The sequence below is a fragment of the Adiantum capillus-veneris genome, chromosome 13, assembly GCF_014529385.1.
Source record: "Adiantum capillus-veneris isolate H3 chromosome 13, ASM1452938v2, whole genome shotgun sequence".
Classification (NCBI taxonomy): domain Eukaryota; kingdom Viridiplantae; phylum Streptophyta; class Polypodiopsida; order Polypodiales; family Pteridaceae; genus Adiantum; species Adiantum capillus-veneris.
The window spans coordinates 76,474,791-76,494,544 of NC_140943.1; positions in this window are offsets into that span (position 1 = coordinate 76,474,791).

The window sequence follows — 19,754 nt, forward strand, 5'->3', positions numbered from 1 at the left end:
CATCATGTCCCAAAGGCATACTACATTTTCTTGCTAGTGGGTGCCTTACTTTTGAAACCAACATTGTCAACAACATCTTCCATACAACTCAGAACAGCCATTGAAAAAATGGCTAAAGAGCTCCAAATTGTTCTCTTTAACCCAAAATCCTTCTAAAATACTAAGTATAAGTCATAATTTTAAAATTGAGAACTTTCTAGAGCTGGTGGTAGCTTGCTCTAAAATGTATATAAATCCCATCCCTTTTACACCTAAGTAACTATGACTCTTCTATAGTATGCATGTGATCAATGTCAATACTCAACATAAGAGTCTAAAAGATTCAATTGGTGGAGTGACACTAGCTTAGTAACATTACCACCAAAAGCACATGACCCTCACTCTTTTTCTAGCAATGCAAGCACTTTGACCAATGCTTTTGGGGCCTTGGCTCATTCAAGCTAGCATTAGGCACTCTTTTTGCTCTTGACCCATGCACTTGCATATGCATTTTCAAGTGGGGTTGAGACTAAAACTCCTATCAATAAGGGGGGAAAATGCAAGCCAATGCAAAGAAAGGCTAGTGAAAGCAAAGATTGGGATGGAGAATTATGATGTGGTATGGGGATTCTGAGTTCCAAAGATCAGTACTATAGAAAAACTTTCCCATAGCATATATAATAAGATTTGCTATAAGAAGATGAAGCTATAACTTGGGCACGAGAAATAGCTTAGGCCAAGGAATTGCTAGAGGCCATCACTTGCACAAAGATGGGGCAAAACGTAGCAACATAGAAGATTAATTTAGGAACAATGTGATCCCTTTTTGGACAAATCACAAGGGAAAAAGAAAACTAGGAGTAAATGATAGGAAAAAACTTCAGATTTTGAGGGTCAATTTGACATCAAAAAGTTGATCCAGGATATCCAAAGAGTAGCAAAAGTCTAGAAGAATATTTTCAAAGCAAATTCTTGGTGAGGAATTTAAAATAATTTGAGCCTTTAGAGAGGAGAAAGAAAAATTTGACAAAAGTGACATCACCACCATGTTCAAGATGACCATTTTATCCTAGGGGAAGGTCCAAAGTGAAGTTATGAAAAATAACTAAGAGAAGCTAAGAAACTATTTGTGAGCATATTGTGATCCTTTGGTGATAAGAATCACGGTGAGGTAGACTTTCTCTATTGTTTTGCAAGCATCAAGCCTAAAGTTATAAGCATCTCAAGTCAATAGCCCAATGTGATCCCAATATTTATTTTTGCTTTAGGTATTTGTTTTACTTATTTGTCAAAATCTGGGTAGCATAATTTTCTAAGGTGAGTATATAAGCACCACCTGGTCCAAATTGTGAATAATCAATTCATTTCCAAGGTTGGTTGGTTCAATGGTCTCTCTCTCTCTCTCTCTCTCTCTCTCGTGTTTTCTCCTCTTTGCTCTACACTTCTACATTGTTGACTTTGACATGGTATTAGAGCAAAAGGCTTGTTGATCGCTCACAAGGGAGATGATCAACACCCATGGAAGAAAGAGCTTTAGCTCATGAAGAACTAGTCATTGGTGAGTCTTTTTTTAAAAAAGTTGCACTATTAGTGCTTTGACAATGGAAGCCCTTTTGTGTTGCGTTTTGAAATGCACATGGCAGTGGCAATAGAACCCCCCTCTAGCATTGTGTTTTGAGATGCTTTGAGCAGAGATTGACAATGCCAAAAGGGGAGCCCACGTGTGTTTTGAGACACCATCATGCTCTTGGTCACCTTGCCCCCTGCGATAGTATTTTGAAACACCAATTGTAGTGATTGGTAGAGGGGCCTTGTCGTAGTGAATTAATTCTTGTGGCGGCTTTATCTTCAATGGCTTGAAAAGCTATAGCACTTAAGGGTTTGGAAGGATTGGACCAAGGTGCTCAAGGTCCTTGATAAGAGTTTTTGAAGCAGAGAGGCCCTTGTCGTAGTGAATTAAGTATTGTGCCAGCTCTATCTTCAATGACTTGAAGAACTAAGCCCTTAAAGACTTGGTAGTATTAGACCAAGGTGCTCAAGGTCCTTGATAAGAAGTTTTTGAAGCATCTTGGAGATTTCGTGAAGGATTTTGGAGTACAAGAAGGAAGCCCTGCTTTCTAAGGAGTGTACCCACCAGATGCTCCCTCCCCCTCCCCCTTTTCTCAAGTACCAACACCAACCATCCACATATTGGGAAAGTAAATCGACTAGTACGCAATTAATGGCTTATGCTCAATCAAAGTTCCCAAGGAAGCCATCAGTTTGTTTGGCTTGTGATTGTGAAGAAAAATGCAAATACACGAGCTTGTTAGAGGATAGAGGCAAAGGCACGCTTGACAAGAAGGGTAGTGAAGGAGTACGAGCGGAAGTGCGACGCGAGAGAGAGTGCGAGAAGAAGAGCACGACGATATGGTGAACTCGCTCTACTGTAATGTGTAGAGCATAGTGAGTTCTTATTAGGTTTTTACAAAAGAATATGTGTACATACCTGGCGGCCCGCCCACTTACCTGGGCGACCACATTGGGCTTTATACCCCAACAACCTCCCACTTAAAGTCCAATGTGGTACTTTAAGTGTGAGAGAAGCTACTATACAAGCTAATATACAAGAGATGTAGAGAAGTGGTGTACTACCCTACACCTAACTGCTTGCGAAAATGCGCAAAGCTCTCTGAGGGAAGTCCTTTTGTAAGTAGATCAGCAGGATTTTCTGTGGTGTGAACTTTGACAAGCTGAAGTTGCTTATCCTCGAGCATTTCCTTGATGAAATGATACTTCACATCCACATGCTTTGTCTTTGAGTGATAAACTGGATTGCGAGCCAATTGTATAGCACTTTGACTATCACAATATAACACAGGCATCTCTTCTTTGATTCCAAAATCTGTTACTAGTCGATTAAGCCAAATTGATTCTTCGCATGCCTCTGATGCTGCAACATATTCAGCCTCTGTAGTAGACTGAGTAACACAATCTTGTAATCTAGAACGCCATGATACTGCTCCACCAGCCAATGTAAAGACATACCCTGACGTAGACCTTCGGTTATCTAAGTCACCTGCATAATCTGAGTCTGTAAAACCCTTTACACTTAGCTCCTGACTCCCATAGCATATACGCATACTCTTTGTAGCTTTCAGGTATCTCAATCTTCCTTTCACTGCCTCCCAATGTTTCTTGCCTGGGTTTGACATGTATCGACTTACTACTCCCATTGCAAATGCAATGTCTGGGCGAGTAGCAATCATTGCATACATCAAACTACCCACTACAGACGCATATGGAATCTTATCCATTTCAGCCTGTTCTTCCTCAGACACAGTACAATCTTGTTTGCTAAGTTTCACATATGGTGGCAATGGAACACTCAATGCCTTTCCCTTCTCCATATCGAAACGTTGCAAAACCTTGTCAATATACTCTGTTTGAGATAACCAAATCAACTTCTTTGATCTGTCTCTCTCAATGCGCATACCAAGTATATGAATTGCCTCACCCATGTCTTTCATGTCAAACGATTTTGCCATCTTTGACTTCAAAGCTGAAATTTCTTCCAAGTGCTTGCCAGCAATCAACATGTCATCCACATACAAAATAAGGATCAACCAACTACCATCCTTAGCCTTCTTTGTATATAGACAGTGATCGAACTCACTTCGTTTGTAGCCTTGAGAAAGCATAAAATTGTGGAATTTATGGTACCATGCCCTCGGTGATTGTTTTAAGCCATAAAGACTCCTTAACAAATGGCATACCCAATTTTCCTTGCCTTTCTCAACAAACCCTTCTGGCTGCTGCATGTAAATTTCCACATCGAAATCACCATGCAAGAACGCTTTCTTGACATCCATTTGGTGCAACACCAAATCTAATATGGCAACCGATGCAAGAAAGCATATCAATGTAGTCATCTTGACCACCGGAGAGAAGACTTCATCAAAGTCAATGCCTTGTTCTTGCTTAAAGCCCTTGGCAACAAGCCTTGCTTTGTACTTTGGCTGACTATCATGAGCGGTGATCTTATACCTGTAAACCCATTTACAGGGTAGAGCCTTTTTGCCACGTGGTAATTTAACTAGCTTCCATGTCTGATTTTTATGCAGAGCTGTCATCTCTGACTGCATGGCCAATTGCCAATTCCCAGAGTCCTTCATTTGCACTGCTTCCTTATAACATGAAGGCTCATTGCAATCAGTCAACATGACATAGTTCATAGATGGAACAAACCTATCAAGAGGTCGCGTGACACGTCCAGATCTACGCACAATAGGTGGCTCAGGCTCACCCACAACCTGTGGTTCCACTCTATTCTGTCCTTGCTCCTCTTGAGCCCTGACATTTTGTCTTGCACGTGCAGGTCCATCTTCTTGGAAGACAACTCTTCTAATCTCCTCAACCCTCTCTGGTTTAGAATGATATTTGGATTCATTAAAGTGAACATCATTGCTGCGGACAACCTTTCTGGATTCGGGATCCCAAAGTCTGTACCCCATCTCACCAGAATTACCATAGCCTAGAAAGATGCACTTTCTACTCTTTGGCTCAAGTTTGTTCCTAAATTCCTTTGGAACGTGAGTATATGCCTCACAGCCAAAGACTCTGAGATGCTTGTATGAGGGCACCTTGCCTGACCATACCATCTCTGGCACTGAATCCTTCTGCAAAACCTTGCTAGGAGATCTATTTACAAGATGAACAGCTGTTGATACAGCTTCAGCCCAAAACCCATTTGGCAGCTGTGCATTAGACAACATACTTCTGACCTTCTCTTGTATGGTCCTATTCATCCTCTCAGCAACACCATTTTGAGGAGGATTGTAAGGAGCAGTAAGCTCACGTTTTATACCTTTTGACTCACAAAAGTCCTGAAAGGCCTTTGAAACATACTCTCCACCATTGTCAGTGCGTAAGCATTTAAGCTTCTTGCCACTCTGATTCTCCACAAGTGTCACAAACGTTTTGAAAACACTAAACGCTTCATCCTTGTGCTTGAGAAAGTAAACCCATACTTTCCTCGAGTAATCATCTATAAATGTCATAAAGTAAGAAGCTCCCCCTAGAGATAGGTTAGGCATAGGTCCACACAAATCACTATGAACAAGTGCCAACTGTGTATCTCTTCTACTACTTCTATGCTTATGTGGCTGCTGTGTTTGCTTACCATACAAACAATGTTCACAGAATTCAAAATCATTAAATGAAAATCCAGGCAAATAACTGGAACGAGACAAGATTTCCATTCCCTTCTTGGACATATGTCCTAACCGGCTATGCCACAAAGAAACATTCGGCTGCTCGGTTACATTGATTACATTTTTAGAGACATTTGATACATAAATCATGTAAAGTCCTCCAGACTTTACTCCATGTGCTACTGTCATAGAACCCTTGGATATCTTCCACATGTTCTGTCCAAAAGTGGTGACCTAGCCATCATCATCAAGTAAACCTGTGCTGATCAAGCTCTTTGTAATTGCGGGAACATGTCTCACATTCTTCAACGTGAAAGAAGAGCCATTCTGAAACTTCAATTGAACATCTCCAACACCTAAGATCTCACATGTCTGCCCATTGCCTAGCCGAACATGATCTTTAGTGGTCACATAAGAAGTAAACCACTCCTTGTTTGGAGACACATGAAGTGATGCCCCTGAGTCTATAATCCAGTCACTCAGTGCATTTCCATCAGATGCTATAAGAAGAGCGGAGTCCATTGTATTCTTCAAGAAGTAGATGTCTCTTGACACTAGACTGTCATCCTCTGCAACAGTGTTTGTCACATTTATTTCTTGAATCTTGTCTGAGGACTTGTTCTTCTCACCATGGTCTTCAGCTTTCTCTTTGCCTTTTTCTGCTTTCCACTCTCTGCAGTCTCTTTTCATGTGACCCTTCTTGCCACAATGGTAGCATTCTATGTCACTCTTGCCTTTAGCACTGCGGGACTTGCTACGAGACTGATTCCTCTTTCCATCTTTGTACTTTTCTTTGGTCCTTCCCCTGACAACTAAGGCTGTTCCTTTGCCTTTGTCCATTGTCTTTCTATTGGTTTCTTCAGTAAGCAGACTTCCTTCTACACCTGCTATGTTCAAACCATATGGAGGTGCAGAATTACTCAAAGCTGTGCGAAAAGTGTCCCAACTTTCCGGCAATGTGATCAACAGGAACATAGCTCTAACAGGTTCATCAAACTTGACACCTTGAGCTGACAACTGACTATAGATTGTGTTGAATTCATTCAGATGATTGGACATAGGTGTCCCTTCTTTCATCTTCAAGTCAACAAGCTTCTTAAGCCAGTATACCTGTGAAGCTGCACTCTGCTTCTCATAAAGATCACTCAGCTTTAACCATACTTGATAAGCCAACATCTCGTCTGCTACATTGAAGTAAACGCTTTCTGCCAAATTCAGCATAATGGTAGAAAGTGCCAATTCATCCATTTCGCTCCATTCATCTTCGTCCATATCTTCTGGTTTTATCCCCTTTAGCTTTATAGTTTTTATCTGCTTCTTTTGTACCAACATGTGCCAAATCTGCTTCTTTCACAATGGGAAATTGGTTCCATCCAGCTTCTTGATATTGTAAAGAGCAGTGTCCTGTGATCCAGCCATAGCTACGCTTCACAGTGGTTTACTTTCCTGGGAAACATTCGGCAGAGTTTCCCCTGTAAACTGACCTCTGAACCAATATCAACCTGTCAAATGAACCAAGAAAGCTTCAGATTCTGCATAAATTTCGGCAGAGTCTTCTTTGTAAAATGGCTCTGCTGTACCCAAAAAACAGACCAAAAAACAGCTCAAAAATACTTTCTCTCTGACACTGTAAGCTACGAGTAAACCTGTCCTGCACCTGTACTGTCTCTCACTGTCCTGTAAGCATAGACTGTGACAATGCCTCAACGGAAGTAAAGCAAAGATGCAATCCCAACTGTCTAACTCACAGTAAATACATCCTAGCTGCCTATCTAAGGGTGCTCGAGGGATCGCTCCAAGACCTGTATCACCGAAAGGATCTCAACATTCGAGAATCCCCCAGCTCAATAAGACTTCACTCGACCCTCAACAAAGGCTACAGTAAATCTGACAGTACATAGACTTCCCACAAAGTCATACATCCACAAAGTTCCCATTGTATGCTGTAACCGCTGCGGCGGTTGTTTGCTGCGTGACTCACAGCCAGCAAACCCTCAACAGACATACATCATCTCTGACAATACATCCCATGTGGAAGTACCTGCAATGTCAGGATGAAATCTGGAATATCAAGCAGCAAACACAAGCTACCTGATGAACTAGTGGATGTCGCCTACAGTCTGTGTGTAGATGCGCCCGTGTCGTATGTGACACGCCTCCAAGAACTGTGAGCCGTCCTTCGATGTGTAGACAGCCACAAATCAACACTCTGGAAGTGTCGATATCCTCAGCACCTGCAGTCGTAGGCCAAAACCCCCAAATTTGCAGAGTCAGATCTGCACCCATCGAGACCACGTAGTCGAAAATGGCCTGCACAGACCTTTGTCGAAGCCGAACGGTGGTCGAGATGACCTCAGAATGAAATTCTGACAACACCAAGCCCTTCGGGCTTGCCCATGAGATTTGGGGCTGTGTCTTCGCCTGTCGAATTTCACTCCAATCTGAGTTGGTGACTCTAGCCTCCTGCAGTGCTGCCCCGAGCCTCGATCTGAGCTCTGATACCAGTTGAAGGAGTACGAGCGGAAGTGCGACGCGAGAGAGAGCGCGAGAAGAAGAGCATGACGATATGGTGAACTCGCTCTACTGTAATGTGTAGAGCATAGTGAGTTCTTATTAGGTTTTTACAAAAGAATATGTGTACATACCTGGTGGCCCGCCCACTTACCTGGGCGACCACATTGGGCTTTATACCCCAACAGGTAGTACCCAATGCTTCATTAGCTATCTTGGTACCCACGAGCTCCAAAAACTGTCGTTATAAATTCAAGGATATGCTTTGTTTGCCTCAAGAATGCAAAGCCAAAGACAAAGCAAAAATTCACAAGAAGACAAAGGCAAAGCCAAGCTAGTCAGAGATAACAGTGATAAAGACTTGACAGAGGAGGTTGGCATGACTCACACGGTGGTGGCCACATTGGCCACAATGCTATACTTCTAATAGGATATAACAATTGTCGCAACTAGCTTCAATCATGGAGAGGCTTCTGAGCGGTAGAGAGGGGCAAAAAATTCTCCCAGCGAATGATTTGGATCCATGTGTTGGAGTTCAAGTTATCAATGTTTGAACCCGTTGGTGCACCAAAGAGTGTCGATGCCAGAAATCAAGGAAATCAGTTTCAAGGGTGCTTACAAATGGGTGCCAGAATGTTAGAGCATGTGCGAAGAACCAATGCAAACAAAAGAGTTTGTGATGTGAATGACTTATGTGATTTTTTGACGTCAAGGTAGAGATTCAATTCTTTAAAGAAGGTTCTTCATGTGAATTTCCTCTTAGGCCATGCAAGGAAAGTTGGGAAGTGAAGGCCATATGGTTAGTGATAAAAAGAAAAGTGGATGAGAGACTTAGCTTGACTGCATAAAAAGGGCTAAAAAGTCCCATTCCGCAAAGTGTTTGCATTTTTTTTTTTGGGGTAAAACGGGTTGATGAGCATAAGGAAAAGGCCATTCCAAAAATTTTGCGTGCGTCTCACACACATAGGCTAATTCGGCACCAATTAGGAGATATTTTAATTTTGTTAACCTACTGTTTTTTGAGGATGTCATATGAGATAGCCTTTTTATGTATGCTCCACCATAGCCAATCACTTGAGAAAAGAAGCAAGCTTTGATTGCATCATCTTGGGTGTCATCTCCCCCCATCTCTTCTTCTCTTCTCTTTTCTTGTGCAACAATATCCACATGTGTACGCTATGCGTGAGCCCCCCTGACCCAATTGGTGAGTGTGCAAATAGAGAGGAGGTGTTATGTGTGTGGTTGAGAATTGGGGAGCAATTATGATGACTAAAATGCAATAAGTTGTGCTTTTGTGTGCTTGGGTGTGTGTAGATGGGTGATTGCAATGAATTTTGGTTGTTTGATGTGGTTTTTTCAGAGGTCAGGGATTTTCAATTCCACTTGAGCTATAGAGAGACGTGTGTGTGTGTGTGTGTGTGTGTGTGTGTGTGTGTGTGTGTGTGTGTGTTGTCGGGTGTGATTCCCCTTTCCCCACTTCCATCTTTTGGTGTCCCCACTCGCTCCTTGGTTGAAGAAACACTACCCTTTCTAAGATAGCTAGATAGATAGATTTTGAAGATCAAGTGTCATTAAAGAGATGCAATTAGGATTTCTGGTTTTCAATGGGGTTGAGGATGTGAAAACATGGCTACAAAATTATGGACTATTTTTTCTAGGAGTGGACTCTCAAGAGAGGAAGGTACGATCGTTTTTCCGCTCCTGGTTCATGGAAAAGCAAAGAAATGGTACGCTAGGTTTCTTGATAAAGAGAAGGCGAATTGGGAGGATTTTGAAGAGGCTTTTTAATGCAAATATGTGTCAGATACACAATTGGAAGAGATAAAGCAAAGCAAGAAAGTCCAAAGAAAATCTTGGATGGTGATTTTTGAGTATTCAAGCGGAGTTTGAGGCTCTTTGGAAACAACTTATTAAGGTAACTGGTGTAGAAATGCAGGTTTTTTGAAGCTAAGCATGTTTACATAAGGGTTTTTGTGACAATGTTGAAGTAGATGGACTTGTGACATATGCAAAGGTGGTGATTTTTGTAAGAGGCAGGACAAAGAAGATTTTGAAGAAGCATGAAATGAAGCAGGGATTGTCATATGCGATGGTGCCTATGCCATTTATTATTGTGGAGAGAAAGGCGAAGCCAATGCAAGAGAGTCCACCTGTGCATGAAGGGCCAAGGGTTCTTTGGTTGTAGAGAGATAGAGCTATACCTATGCTCAAACTTCTAGTTAAAGAAACTTCAATCATTGAAGAGATTCAAGTGGCTCCAAACAAGGTAGAGGATGTATGGTCAAGCTCATGTATGGTTGGTCAAGGTCCTTTGGTTTGTGTTAGAGATCAAAAAGTATGGTTTGCACATGAGGTTGAAGCAATAGAGATTGACAAAATTATGCATCTTGAGACATACGAGGAAGATGAAGCTAGCTGTAGTAGTTCTGTGGATGCGGATACAACCTAGGAGACATATTCTTCCCATTTGAGGTATGAAGAGTATGATCTCTTACATGTGGATAAATATGTGTTAGATACGTGTGAGAAGCAGGGAAAAGTGCAAGTAGAAATGCTAGACATAGCCTAGGTAGAGACATCCAAGCCTACACATGAAGACATGCAAGTGAACGTGATGTGTGGTGCAATGCTAATGGCCATTCTTTGTGAAGGTGGTGATGGATTATGCTACAATGGGGTAGTAGGTGTAGAGATTTTCTAAAATTGACACAACTATTTTGGTTATGAAAATATAGAAGGTGGATGAAGAGGTGGCGGTTGCCCCTTCTGACCCACTTTTTATGGAAGGGCTTGATGATGATAGGATTGAGGATGCTACATGCATGGAGACAAGTAAGAAGATGAAGGTGGAATAGTTGTCAGTGCAGCAGGAATTCTCTATGGTGCATGGAGGGGAGTATTTGGTTGTAGCCTCCTCCAAGCTATCAAAGGAGGTATGTGCTTCACGATTGAAGGGTATGCTTGTGAGTGCAGTTGTGCAATGGATTGTTCATCAGTTACATGGTTCTCTTGAGGAGATCTTTATGCTACATGGTTGGGAGGGAGGGTCAAGTATGTGTATGATGCAGGATGGTGTGCATTGTGGTTCTCTATTTGAAGCAGGTTGGATGTTTATGGGTGCTTGTAAAGGTGAAGGTACTCTATGGGTATTTTATATGATTGGTTGGCTATGTTCTTGGGTGAAATGCTACATGAACTTATTGTAGATGGATGGATGTGCTCAATGCTCCACCGTAACCAACCACTTGGGAAAAGAAGTTAGCTTTGATTGCATCATCTCGGGTGTCATCTCCTCCATCTCTACTTCTCTTCTCTTTTATTGTGCAATGATGTCGGCATGTGTAGACTGTGCATGAGCGCCCCAAGACAATTGGTGTGTGTGCAAAAAGAGAGGGAGAGAGAGGTGTTATGTGTGTGGTTATAACTGAGTGATGACTGAAAGCTATGCTTTTGTGTGTGATTGTGTGCATGGGTGTGTGTAGATGAGTTATTGCAATGAATTTTGGTTGTTTGATGTGGTTTTTTGAGAGGATTAGGGTGTTGTTATTGCAATGAATTTTGGTAGTTTGATGTTGTTTTTTGAGAGGATTAGGGTGTTCTTATTCCACTTGATCTATAGAGAGGAGTGTGTGTGTGTTGTCAAGTGTGATCTTCCTTTCTCCCCTTCCACCGTGGGTCGGAGTTCATGGCACATGCATCTAGCAAGGAACCAATCAAACATACTTAAAACACTATGGATGAGTGCACCATTTCATTGTTATTGGCTAGATTATGGACAAGACGTGTTTCAAAGTTCATTGTCTAGGAAAATCTTGATGTGATGTGGTCATAGTTTGTGAATGGGGATTCTTGGACATAGTATGGCCTAGAGCTCATTTTTCTACGAGGCAAGCAATGCTCAAGATGGCATTCTTCTAAGGTAAAACATTGGAGGTTGCATAACCAAGGTGTATCCATGGAAAGGATCCTCTAATGGGGCGTCCATGGTAGATTCTTAATTGACTTGGTCTTATTACATATGTCCACTATGAGCTGCAAAGTGGGTGTTAAAGTTATAGCATCTCAAGTGAATAGCCCAACGTGATCCCAATATTTATTTTGGCTTTGGGTATTTATTATAATTATTTGTCAAAGGATGGGTAGGGCAATTTGCTAAGGTAAGTATATAAGCACCACCTTGCCCTCGCTTTTGTAAATAATCAATTCATTGCCAATGTTGGGTAGTTCAACAATCTCTCTCTCTCTCTCTCTCTCTCTCTCTCTCTCTCTCTCTCGTGTATTCTCCCCATTTCTCTATGCTTTTGTATCATCACCTTTGACACCAACATGGATTCCCATTATTGTATCAAATCTTTTTAATTCTTAGTTTTGGCTTTCTAAGTGCTTGAGACTATGGCCTCCCATCAATGTGGCAAGGCAAGAGTGCCTTTGCCTTCAAAGATCTAGAGTTTCAGATTCTACCAAAAATCTAAGGCAAAATCTTTCAAAAATTATGAACACTAAATTGTGGTGCTAGATGTCTATCATCAACTCAAAATAAGTAAAAAAAGTAAGCACAAGAAGAAATCCAAGTGAAGGCTGATCTAGGGATAGTTGAAGGGATAGCACGCAAGTGTAAAACTACATAAAGAACCGAAAGTAGGGTTCTCCCCCTCTCAAGAGGATGAAGCTTAGTCACAAGTTAAGCCCTATGAGCTTTAAGATGATCCTCACATTATTATATGATGGATTAATGTAGATGCTATGGCTATACAAGAAGCCAAGAAGTCAAGAGGCATATTTTACACTCATTCAAGGTAGGATGTCATCACCCATTTTCCCACAGCATCAATCTGGGATCTCAACCAATTGCAAAAAAATGAAAAATCCTATGGGAGTTTTTTTGTATGCAGCAATATTAATTCAATTTAGAGCCTTGGTGTTTGGGTTATCAAGGTTTTTGTGAGCTACTTTGCAACTTTGATGAGAAGGGTGTCACAAAAGTTATGGATTTCTGGGGTCATCCAAGAAGAGTTTATTTTACCAGCAATCTCATCAATAGTTCACTACACTTAAAAGAAGAAACCAAGCCCACTCATCTTCCCCATAACCAAGCTTCACAATGTTAGCAATGATTAGTGGCACAACACACAAGATGTAGCAATCTAAAAATGAACTCCATTCATGACCATAAACTCAGACTACAAGTGTGTACAAGATGGGTTACTTAAGTAGTAGCTAGTGTAGAACAAGGGTATAGTACCAATGAATAACAACCTAGCAAACACCAAGGGGCATTCCAAATCATACCTACAAGCATGGGGACAATCCATGAGGCTAGGGAGGTGTTTTGGACTCATGTACATCACATTTGGACTCTTTTACAACTCATCAAGTGCATATGGTACTCACATGACCCCGGGGAGTCCACTATGTAAAAATTACATATATCACCTGCAAACAAGAGGTATTTAAATAATCCCTTACTTGTATATTTTCAAGTATTATATGCACCCCTTATGTATGCAATTTTGTAAAAAAACTAGCCCTTATGTATGAAAATTTTAACTTTCTCAATTAAAAAACCCTTTATGTAAGTACCCTTTTCTGTAAATGTACCTAACTTTAATTCCCTTATTTTGTTCGCACGTGCTATCTTACATATTTCCTAGTGGACACCTCGGGCACATGACTAGCCAAGAAAGAACTCTAATGATGAGGCCAAACATCATCCATATTGTGTACAAGCTATCATTGTCGCGATTAAGCTACTATCTTCCATCCTCTTCCTTGTCCATCTCTCCTACTATGCTGCTTCCTTTGTGTTGTTGTCTCCTTGACACTTAGAAGAGGGATGCACATTATTCCCAAAATGTAAACATGCTTTGAGATTCTAGGAATCATTGGATATGCACCCTATTTTTTTACTCTCATAGCACTTCTTAATGCCTCTATTGGATGAAAAACTTGATGCAAGATTGGGTACTAAAAAGCTAGATACAAGATTGGGTAATGACATGCTGCATCTTTTCCTTGGAGGTAGATTCTTAATTTCTCTCATGGTGCCATACAGATAGGTCTTTCCACTTGAATAATCTTCAAGATCAGTGTCTATCTCCTTATGCAAGCATAGTATCACATCATCTCCATATAATTTTTTTTTGGCATACATTGCAAGGTATTGTGCTTGGATGAAAAGCTTTTTTTTTGCCATACTCAAAATTGTGAGTGGATGAGTTATATTAACCTAGAAAGGAATGGAAAAACATTCTTAAGCATGTTCAGTGCTTTGATGTATCACAATACATGATTCAATGCTACACATTCCCTGATAGGTGATAGCTAATTAGATAGTTACATTTTGATTAGCAAATACCAAAGTCAAGAGGATTTGATTGCTTGATTCCAATCTTTAGAGTTCTTGTGTTTTTGATAGAAATGATCACTTCCCTAATTTCTTGACAATAATATCTTTGAAGCTTGCCATCGAGTGGTATTTTATAAAGATACTTCGATTCCTAGCCTTCCAAGATTTCCTAAAGAAGAAAAATCAGGAAATTTGTGTGCAGAATAGAGTTCGCTTTGAAGAGTATTACTTAAAGTCTTTGAAGTTGCTTGAAAATAGTCTTCCTTGATATATTTGGGCATGGACTCCCTTAGAGCATATAACCCTCTTCTATGAAGGTTTGAAGATGCCTTTAAATAGAGAGCCACTCTGTTTCTACACAAGAGGAACCTTCTCTTCTCAAGCAATGAAATGGTGTTAGGGGTTGCTAGTGACAATTCCCTTGAAGCTAAAGGGAGTTGAGGGCTTGATGACTTGGAGCTTGATAGCTAGCAAGAAAGTGCCCTAGTGTACCCGTGAAAGGTATCAAACCCTTTTTGAATTTTTCATTGTATTTGTTGGCAATGCAAAGTCCTTTTATGTGTGAACAGAGACTTGCAGACCCAAGAAACCACTTTCAAGGCAATTTGGCCAAAATTGGATGGAATTAACCCACACACTATTTTTGGTGTGATGAGCTAGCGAACTTGCTCGATGGGCTTTCCACATGAGGAAACTAAAAAATAGTTATACTAAACGTCAGCTTAATAGCCAGCATCACATAAAACAGACACATACCAAATTAGCTAAATAATGAAATGAGGCTATCTTTGTGTAGCGTGCTCCAATGCATGCATGGAGGGGCTCTATGAAAAGCTCTCAAATGAGTGCCCCACGTGCACGCGTGCACACACACACACACACACACACACACACACACACACACACACACACACACACACACACACACACACACACACACACACACACACACACACACACACAATTTTCAAGATGAATCTCGGGGGGGAGAGAGAGAGAGAGAGAGAGAGAGAGAGAGAGAGAGAGAGAGAGAGAGAGAGAGAGAGAGAGAGAGAGAGAGAGAGAGAGAGAGAGAGAGAGAGAGAGAGAGAGAGAGAGAGAGATTCCTAGTGAAAACTAGGGAGAAATAACCCTAAAACATTCACAAAATTAAGCCTAATGAGAGTGCTTACAAATAATCCACTTAATGCTCCATTAAGTTGTGTACTTGAGCATAGCATGAGTTGAACAAATGAGCCAATTGAAAGTGCAATTAGTGAATTAGGAATCAAGGAGATGAAATGGAAAGTATATGCTTAAATGCAAGCTTAAGCTCTTCCTAATGAAGGTTTAATTAACCATGGAGAGTAGTGGCTCACTTGGGCCTTCCAAGAGCATGTCCACACATACTTAATCAAGCACTTGATTGGTGTGAATGATAACTATTTAAAATGCTACAATAATAAGAAGTTAGCTACTTCTAATGGCTTTAACACCACTTGCTATGATTAGGGTGGGTAGATAAGTGTAACATTTGTAATGGTAATCAAGCAATGAACACTAGAACAACACATAAGATGTATACAACATGCTGAAAATGAAGTAGAGTAATGACCATAAACTCAGTCTAGAAGTGTGTACAAGATGGGCTACTTAAGTAGAAGTAGTTAGTGAAGTACAAGGGTGTAGTACCATTTAGTCTCCCTCTAGAGGACACCAAGAGGCACCCCAAATCAGCTCTACAATATAAAGGATGACCCACGAGACAAGGGAGGTGATTTATATTGATGTACAACTCATTTGGAGTCTTTTAAAACTCATCAAGTGCATATGGTATTCACATGGCTAGCTACCACATAGGATATGACTGAATATGAAACTTTACACATAAAGACCCTTAACACACAAGGAGTCTTGGGACAAAGCCCACATATCCAACACACAAGAAAAGACCTTTAAGAAGCATTGCACTAAAAAGACTGCTTGGAAGAATCTCAAATATTAAATAATGGCTCTCTCACTTCATCTCCATAGGTAACATTTTAATTTGTCATATCTTAAAAGATTCACTTATCCTAAGGTTCAATTATTTGATGAATATAGTGCTCAACCCTTGGGGCTCAATGCTCCTCACATTTGGCATGGGACGCACTCAATTTCTAGATATGAAGAGGGTTACTCATATCATTGTATTAAAAAATACAATAGGGCTAAGGAGAGGAAGAAGTGTTCTTTGGGGACGTTCTTGCACTCACTCGTAATGCCTATGTGGGTATGGTGGAAGAAGACAACTAGTTATAACTTCTTAGCATCCAAACCAAGTTGAGGCTAGCTATAGGAAGACCAAGGGAAATTGTAAGAGCAAGCCATTCAAGGAATTCAAATTTCCAAAAATTAGTTCTTGAAGGAGTGGAAAGCAAGCCAACATGAGCCATGCTACCAAAGAAATAAACATGGATGATTAAAGAGAGGTCCCTTTTAGTCTCTCAAAACCTGTCCATCAACTTATGCTAGCCTTGCAAGGGAATCCACTCAAGAGGAAAAATTATAGTAGGCCCAAATGGAGTAATTGCACATGGGAGAAGAAGCATGACATAGCAGCATTCGACACTTGTGAACACACTATAAGAGAGATTCTACAAAAGGAAGTGTGAGGGATCACTTTGCTTCTTGACCTACAGATCAAGAGGCCTCTTCTCTAGCCTCAACCTCTTAAGAAGGCAATGATCATGAAGAAACCAATGTCCATCTTGAAAAAGTGGAAGTAATACCAATGTTTCACGCTAGCTAGTTCGATAGGAAAGAGGTACATCTCAAAGTGGAGACCCATGAATTGGTTGAAGAATACTCAATGAAGTTGAAATTGGCACAAAATGAAAAACGTTAACAAAGAAGTACTAGTGATGGAGTCTAGAAAAACTTCTTATGAGAAGGGAAAAGCTCCATGGAAAGAGACATGAAAGGAAAAGCCAATACTTTGTCAATTTGAACTAATATGCTAAAAGGCCTAAATGAAAAGGGAGTAAAGACAAAGTAATGGGCCTAGGAGCAATTTACCAAAGTGTTTTTAAGTGAATTACCTGCAACAATTTAGGGAGCTACCTGAATCAAAGGTTTAAATAGTGGAAGAGTGCCGAATAGAAGATCCCTCAAGCAAGATGTTGTACAAGATCAAAGGGAGAAAAGTGGAAAGCTGAAGATCTATGGAAGAAAAGGATGCTATCAAGCTAAGTGTTAGGGGCTCACAACCCTAATAGGTATTAAGTAAAAGAAACATGCAGTATAAAGGAAAACAATTACACGAGACTGCATATTAAGTCATAGAACTGCAAAGCATATAAACAATAGACACCAAGTTTGAGAGAAAGAAGGTACTAATTCACTGTATATTCATCATCATCATAATCAAAACTACAAACCCAAAATAGTAGTACAACTATAAAAAGACTGTAAACCTTGTTGGCTACATCCAAAAACTGCTACACGCTATAAGACAATTCGGGTATTTCAAACTACCTAAGCATTAGGCACTTGTGTAACATGCCCCTAAAGTTTGAAACTAAGACCTTAGTTACAATCCAAAAAGATACGTACCCAAACACATCAGGCACTAGCACCTGGCACACTTGGTAAGCAATGTTTATCAAACATTGTGAGAACCATCCCTTGATCAGAAATATCAATATCAACATGATCTTTAACTTCAGCTTGCTATTCCTCTGTACTTTCTCCTTCAGTTACAATTGCCTTTCCATCTCCACCAAGTCTTGCATCTACTTCTTCTTCAGTTTTTTTTCCTTTGTAACCTCAATATTCTCCTTACCGAGTATATCCTCAATAATAATCAGTACTAGATCTTTAAGTTGCTGTTGTCCACCTACATCATCTACCTCTTCACTTGCAACTTTAATTGTAATTGCATCTTTAGTTAACTGTACCTAAACTTTAGTTTCATTTATCTAACATTACAGTATCACCCTGAGCATGCAATTGTTTAGATTGATGATGTTTCTGTTGGTCCAACTGCTTTTGCAATTGCTCACTACTATTGTTTTAGTTCATCATACTGCCTCTACACAAAAAAGTTCTCCTCCTTTGCGTCTTCTGCTACAAAGATTTGATATGGCTTACTGACCACATCATACATTTTGACTTTAATATGCTCCCAGACACCTTTTGTATAATATCTCATTTCAGCCTTCATCTTCTCCACATCACCTGAAGCCAGATACGAGTCCTCCACATCTAGCTCTTCCTCTGCCATTTCTCTAATCTTCTCTTCCACTTTTCTACATGCTGTAACTCTGTTCAACAAAACCATGTTACTGCTTTCCAAAGTAGCATTCAAAGTAGTCATTTTGGTCAATTGACCGTGCAAGAAAATAGGCCACACATCTCTCCACTGAGAAATTCTAGCTAAAAGTTTCTCTCTGTATACTACCAATTGATTATAGGAGGCTAGCTCCTTCTACATTAGTTCTTGGATTTCAATAAAATCCTTAACTTTCCTTTGTTAAACTTCTTCTTTAGGCTGAACTTTCTTTTCCTTCAGTGCTTCCTCCTTGATTTGCTCCAATTCCTGGCTTTCAGTCAACTCCTTAACTTTCCTCTGTAAAACTTCTTCTTCAGTCTGAACTTTATTTTCCTTCAGTGATTCCTCCTTAATTTGCTCCAATTCACTGTGTAGTCTGATCTTATTCTCCCTCTTCACTAAAGTAAAATGCTGTTTCACGTATTCTTTGACTACACCAATTGCATTTTGCACCTCATTGAAAGATACATTTGAAAAGCTAGCCTTAGGTATGCTAGGCTTTTCAACTGCTTATTCCAAATTGTGATGGCAGGTACCTCTCCTACAAGTTTTCCTTTTAGATTTTTGATTTTGAAACCAGTTTTGATTGACACAGGTACTGTTGGTTTTTCACTTGGTTCTATTCCAGATTCAGGAAACAAGTCCCCAAATTCTTTGTTCAAATTTATCTTGACTGTTTCCAGAGATTCCTTTTTTAAATATCTTGTTGTTGACACCAGATTTTCTACATCCTTTGTCATCTGTAGGGTCTTCTATCCTTGATACAGTTTTTGTCTCTTTTCTTTCCTTGGTACAAATCCTAAATCTTCAATTAATTGTCCAGGCCTTGGAAAAAATTTTCCCTGCAAAATACTCTTGTTGTTCACATAATGTGCTACCAAATATTGTCCCACTTTTGTTGTTTTATCATTTCTCTTCTGCTTGGTGTAGATTTCAAACTTGACAATATCAATAAGATGTTTGGCCATCCAATCTGCCTTCTAGTCCCAGTTGCTAACAATATACCATAGTTTTCCCTGCTTATATACTCCGACTTGAACATCAAAGATATCCTCTCGATAAACCATTTCACCTGTTGTAGTCTCACCTGGTTCTTAATTCCTGACAATTGATAGTAATTCCTCCCACCCTGATACTGTCCAAATGCCTTTGTCATGTCCTTCTTAGTTGCTTTATTGACCTCATTATCTTCTGTAGTAGGTATATCAAACACCTGTGCAATGAGTTCTGTAGTCAAATATTCCTCTGCAAAGATATGTCCATCATTTTCCTGCAAATACTTTAAGTACACCATTGGCATTTGATTCTACCTCCATCTAGGGTAACCTTGCAAATTCAATAACGTTATTTTCTTCAACCATGGAATATTTTGCTCATTTGCCACCAAATCATACCTGAAGTCCAAGAAGGTGTACTTTGGAATTACTTCTTCCTT